This window comes from Rattus rattus, chromosome 15 (genome assembly GCF_011064425.1).
Source record: "Rattus rattus isolate New Zealand chromosome 15, Rrattus_CSIRO_v1, whole genome shotgun sequence".
Classification (NCBI taxonomy): domain Eukaryota; kingdom Metazoa; phylum Chordata; class Mammalia; order Rodentia; family Muridae; genus Rattus; species Rattus rattus.
Genome location: NC_046168.1, coordinates 68,528,475 through 68,534,421, shown reverse-complemented (window position 1 = coordinate 68,534,421; position 5,947 = coordinate 68,528,475).

Below are 5,947 nucleotides of genomic sequence, written 5' to 3'. Positions count from 1 at the left end.
GTCGGTTTTCTAACAAGTGGAGAAGGGTCTGTCAGTCTCTGTTCCCTGCCATTGGAACTCCTTCACCCTACCTGGACTGTGTGAATGGGCCTCAATAGGAGAGGATGCGACTAGTTCTGCTGAGTCTAGATGTCCAGGGTAGAGTGGTATCCAAGGGAGCTCCCTTTCTCTTGGGAGATGGTGATATAAAGCGAGTAGAAATAAATTATTGAGGGGGAAAGGTAGCAGAGAATTTTTAAAAATACAAAAGGAAAGGAAAGGAACACAGTGGTGAAGATATTTGCCCACTGAACACTGCAGTGACTTTTCTTAGGTTGAAATATAGGCATAGTCTATGTGGTTTCAAACAAATTATTTGCCATTCTATGTGACAAATTCCTCATCTGTAAAATGGAGCTAACTATGGTAATACTCCATGAAAATAAATCAAAACATTATAAGCACTGAACTAATGTAAGCATATAATAAATACTCAACCAAAAATTGTCTTAAAATCTATTTAAATCATGAACGGGGTAAACAAAAGAATATTATTGCATTTTTATATTAGTGGGTTAATGAGATATCTTAAAAGTAGATTGTCATAAAAACCAGTTCGCACCTGCCCCCTATATAACTCTTTCATACAATGTTATGCCTGTCTCCCATGCTCCAGAACACAGTTTCCACACCCTATGGGAAGACCCTAATTAAATTTGGCTCTTGGACCTCAACTTCCCAAATTCCACAGTTATAAACTGAGTGGATTTTATTCATTAATAATCATTCAACCTGCAGTATTGAGTTAAAGCAAAAGAGTGAAATTAATCTTGCAAAGCCTAAGAAAGTTGTAAGGTAGATAAAATGTTGTAATTAGCTGTCATTGCATTGTAACTTGCACTAACTGGGAAAACTCCATGTGATCCTCAGACCTTTAAAAGGTTTTAGGGAAACTGAGTTTGAGAAACATTGAGAAAAATAGTTGCCTGTAAAGGAACTAACCTATAGTCAGTGCCTCTGAATTTGGAAGAAGAGACCATGAGTGAAGAGTTGTGGAAGCCTCTGGAAACTGGAAAACGCAAAGGAAGAAACAGCTCCAGAGCCTGCTAGAAACAGCACATTTCAAGGTCTAATGAGATGGTTCACTATGTACAGAAGCTTGCAGCAAAATCTACCAAGCTGAGTTTGGATCTTAGGATCCATGTAGTAGTAGAAAAGAACAGACTCCTAAAAGTTGTCCTCTTACCTCCAAATATAAACTCTGATATCCATGCACATCCATGCTTATCACATATACCACACATCCACCCATATACACTCAAAAGGATAAATGCAATTAATTTAAATCATAGAAACCCATTCCAGCTGACACTATGATTACATTCCAATGAGATCCATTTTTCCAATTTTGTCTTCCATAATACCACATGATAATAAGTATTTTCTAACCCATATCTTGTGAGAACTTGTTAGAACAGAAGCAGGGAGCCATCAAATTTACCAATTGGGGATATTAAGATTATGGCTGTTAGGAGGATTAAATGGCGTGGTGTGTATAAAGTGCTCAGTGCAGTTCTTTGTGCCGAGAGAGAATCAATAAATGCTAGCTGCAACTTATCTGGCTAATTTTACAATGAGCATTGCATTCTTTTTTAAATGCTGATAAAAGCTATCAAAAGATATAGACTGGGCTACATTCTACTAAAACAATAAGAACACTTAGTTCTACAGCTATTTGCTATTCCAGGAAATGATTGAAAACCTTAATATTTATGGCAGGCAGGATATAAACTGTGATAAGTATTAACATTTAGAGAAAACATAAGCCACAGTAGCATCCCAGTGTTCCTTTTATCCAACTGAGAACTTTAATGAATATATTTAAATACTTGGAATAAATCTCTGTGTTTATTTCAGCAAAACTTGATAGCATCAAAATTCCTAAGGGTGTAAGACACTTCGAATTTCCATTTTCATGAATAGCTTCGCTTTACAAACAACTAAATATATCTAATCTCCATAGGTTGACTTCTGAAAGGAATAATTTTAGATAGCTCCTTTTCCCCACAGTCCCAGAAAGGACTGAAATCAATTTTAACAAATAAATTTATTCCAAATTATTTCAAGTGTTTCATAGATTCAAAACTGATTATTCTAAGACACAAATGAGGTTTGAGCCATTCTGAAGTAAAATGCCTTTAACGATATTTATCAGATTCATTTACACAAACAGTGTTAATACCCTAAGATTTCACAATCTGGCAGACCATTCAGTGTTTTATTTTTGTCTTTTATTAGGGATGAGTCAGTCTTTTAGGCTTGGAACATGTAATTTTTGTTCGTTGTTATTTTGTTCTTTTCAGAATCCAGAAGTCTCAAACATGAACCTTATACTCTGCATCTTGTTGGCAATACTTTTCCTTAAAAATTATTTTTATTGTTGCTGTTGTTTTCTGAAGCAGGGTTTTATATATCTTATATTCATTCAAATATAGCTTTAAACTCACTGTGTACTCTAGGAGGATGATGATGAACTGAGTTTATTTCTCTTCACTTATTAAGTACTGGGAGGACGGGCTGTTACCACTATGTCAAGATTTTATGGTTCTCGAAATGAAACCCAGGGCCTCGTGGGTAGTAACCAAATGTGTTCAAACTCAGCAATATCCCAGGCTGTAGAATGCTATTGCTATGACACTAATACTACATAATAAATTCTCTGTTCTTGCTCTCCATTAAACCCAATAAAGTTAAAGCACTGTCACAAACAGCTCATAATAAACTCTAACATGCAATACACAGGGCATGTCACATACAGACTAGGCACAAATAGGACATTTATTAACAAGATTTCTCCTCTGTAAAGATTGTCTTTAATAAAACATTTATAGGTCAACAATCAAAATGTATGACAATAAATCTGTTTCTTACATAGAGAGTTTTTGGGAGTTTATAAAATGCACTTTATTTGTTATTACAATTTCATTATTTTAAATATTTCGAAATACTTGTGTCATTTTTTTTCTTTTTTTCAGAGCTGGGGACTGAACCCAGGGCCTTGCACTTGCTAGGCAAGAGCTCTACCACTGAGCTAAATCCCCAACCCCACTTGTGTCATTTTTACCTAACTTCCCTGACTCAAATATGCATGTAGCCTCAAATTGCTTTCAAATTTCAAATTTCTTCTTTATTAATATTTTACCTACATACACACAGAAAATCTATTGGTTCCATTTAATGCTGGTTGTAGGTTTACATGTTTAGGGCTGCCTACTTAGGACTGGATAACCTATGAGGGAGCATGGCCTAGAATAAAACAAATTCTCTTTCTCTCTGAAGTGAGTGAATGCCTGTATATCTTCATCTAGAAACAATTCATTTTTAGCATCCCCTTAAAAATTCATAGTATAAGTTTGAGGCCTTAGTTGATAGCATTCCTCAAGGTGAGATGTTAGAGCTATTAAGAGGTGAGCCTAGGTGAAGGAGCTAGGTCCTTGGAAGCATGTCAAGGTAGAAAACCTAGTAAGAACTGAAAAGAGAATGGAGCAGGTAGTGCTTACTGCATGAGGACTCGAGTTTGGGTTTCTTCAGTGCTAGGGTGGGTAAGTGTAGGCAGATGTCTACAGCTCAGTATCTGACCAGACTGGCTGAAACCAAAAGCTCCAAGTTCATCTAGAGTGCTTCTAATCTAGAAAGTGATAAAAGAACTAAATATTTATCTCTGACTTTCATAGTCCATGTACTGAGGAACACACATATACCATGTGCTCATAGAGATGATATTGGAATTCTGCTTTAGTTTCCTTGTTTTCTTGCTCCTCAGCTGCCATGAGGCATGCGCCCCCATTTGTTCAAACCATGACTATGTCAGTTATTTTAATTGGACAGAAACATAGACATGGAAGAAGGAATGTTAATCGAGAAAATGCCTATGCAAGATTGTACAGTAGGCAGGTCTATGGGGAATTTATTTTGTGTAATGATTAATGTGGGAGGCCTCATCTCACTGGTGACAGTGTCACTCCTAGGCATATGGTTCTGAGATATATAGAAAAGCAGGGATATCACGTAATGTGGATGATTACGGTAAGCAGCATCTTCCGTGGGCTCTGCATCAATTCCTGCCTTCAGGTTCTTGCCTTGAGTTACTGACCTGATCTCTCTTCATGATGGTCTGTGATGAAGATATGAAAACCAAAATAAAACCTTTTCTCTCCAAAGTGCCTTTTTGCTCTTATCATAGTAAATGAAACTGCACTGGGAAAATAATGATCTTTTTGCTAAATGGGGCCAAACCACCGTAAAGTAAAGTGTATGGGGTAAAGACAAAAATAGTTTCTTTTACATTGATTTTTCGGTGTAAGTGAAGCTCAGATAACTGACACAGCTGTTAATTAGTATGAAACACAAACTTGAAGAAGTAAAATTTGGTATAGTGTGTCGATTTGGGAATGAGGTAGACAGTTGGATTATATGCGAACTCATGTAGGGAACAAGATAGAGGATGTGTGGGTTACTGTTTAGTAGATAATCATTTTGGTAGGAAATGAGAAATTTCAACTCCAAACAATTTCTCAAAAAAAAAGTTCTTATGACATAATTTCACATAATCAAATCAATGTCAATCTACATGAAGACATTCCAAAAAAAATGGACCTCGAGAACTTGTTAGGATATTCTAGAGAGGAGCACGTGACACATACATCTTCCACTGAGGACCAGTCCTGCTCTCATCCTCAATTCAGGGAAGGTTGTCCTCTCCCACAGAGCATGCAGCTTCACAGAGTAAACTAACCTGGGTCCATGGGGGCTCACAGAGAGTGAACCACCAACATGGAGCATACATGGGCTGGACTTAGGGCCCCACATTTATAACAGATTTTTAGTTGGTCTTTGTGTGGGTTCCCTAAATGTTGGAGAGGGCCATTCTCTGACTCAGTTGCCTGTCATTGGATCTCCTTCCCCAATTTGGGGAGTGGAGTTGCTTAGTCCTTCCCGAACTAGATGTTCTAGTGTGGAGTGATACCCACATGGAGCTTCCCCTTCTCTGAGGAAAAGTTTTGGAAGTAATGGGAATACGAAGGTAGGGATTTTCAAGAACAGGACTGAGAGGAGAGGAGATGGGGCTGAGATTGGGATGTTATATGAATAAAAATATAAATTATAGAAAAACATCATGAATTTATATAGCCCTGGCTCTCAATATGTGGGTCATGAGTTCACAAAGGCACACATTTGATATCCTGCATATCAGATGTTTCACTATGATTTCTAACAGTTGCAGAATTACATTGACAAAGTAGCAACAAAATAATTTTATTATTGGTGGTCACCACAACAGAAGAGAATGTATTAAAGGGTTACAGCTTTAGGAAAGTTGTGTACAACTGTTCAATAGAAAGCTCTGAATATCAGCAACATTTAAAGTAGGGAAAAATGTTTATGTATGATCTGTGACTTTTAGGCTATTTTTGATAATTCCTCAGGTGTGTTTGCATTGCAGTTTTCCGATGCATTTGGAATAATTATGAAAAATTCTATCTGTTATCTATTAGAAAATTTTCGTTTGAATCACTGTTCCTCACATACTTTTTCATGTCACCATCCAGTTTAATCATGTTTTTTGTTTCTCCTTACATGAGCAAATTTAATATATCCTTTTCTTAATTAATGGCTGATTTTTAATTTCTCTATATAGGTCTATTAACTCTAACATTTTTACTATTTACTTTTTACTCTTGTATCTAAACTTACTGTTAATTTTCTCTTTCTGGGTTAGGAAACTCCTTGAATGTGTCTGTGAGTTTGCTTGGTTGCTTTAGTTTTTGAGCTGTGCAAGAGGAGTTGAGGTTGGAGATGTGGACATTTTTTTCTTAGGTTTATATTGTATGCAGCTCAGGCCTAAACCCCCTTCCTAGCTTACAGCATTGTGACACTGCAGGTGCTACAATTTTAAAGCTGTGAGATG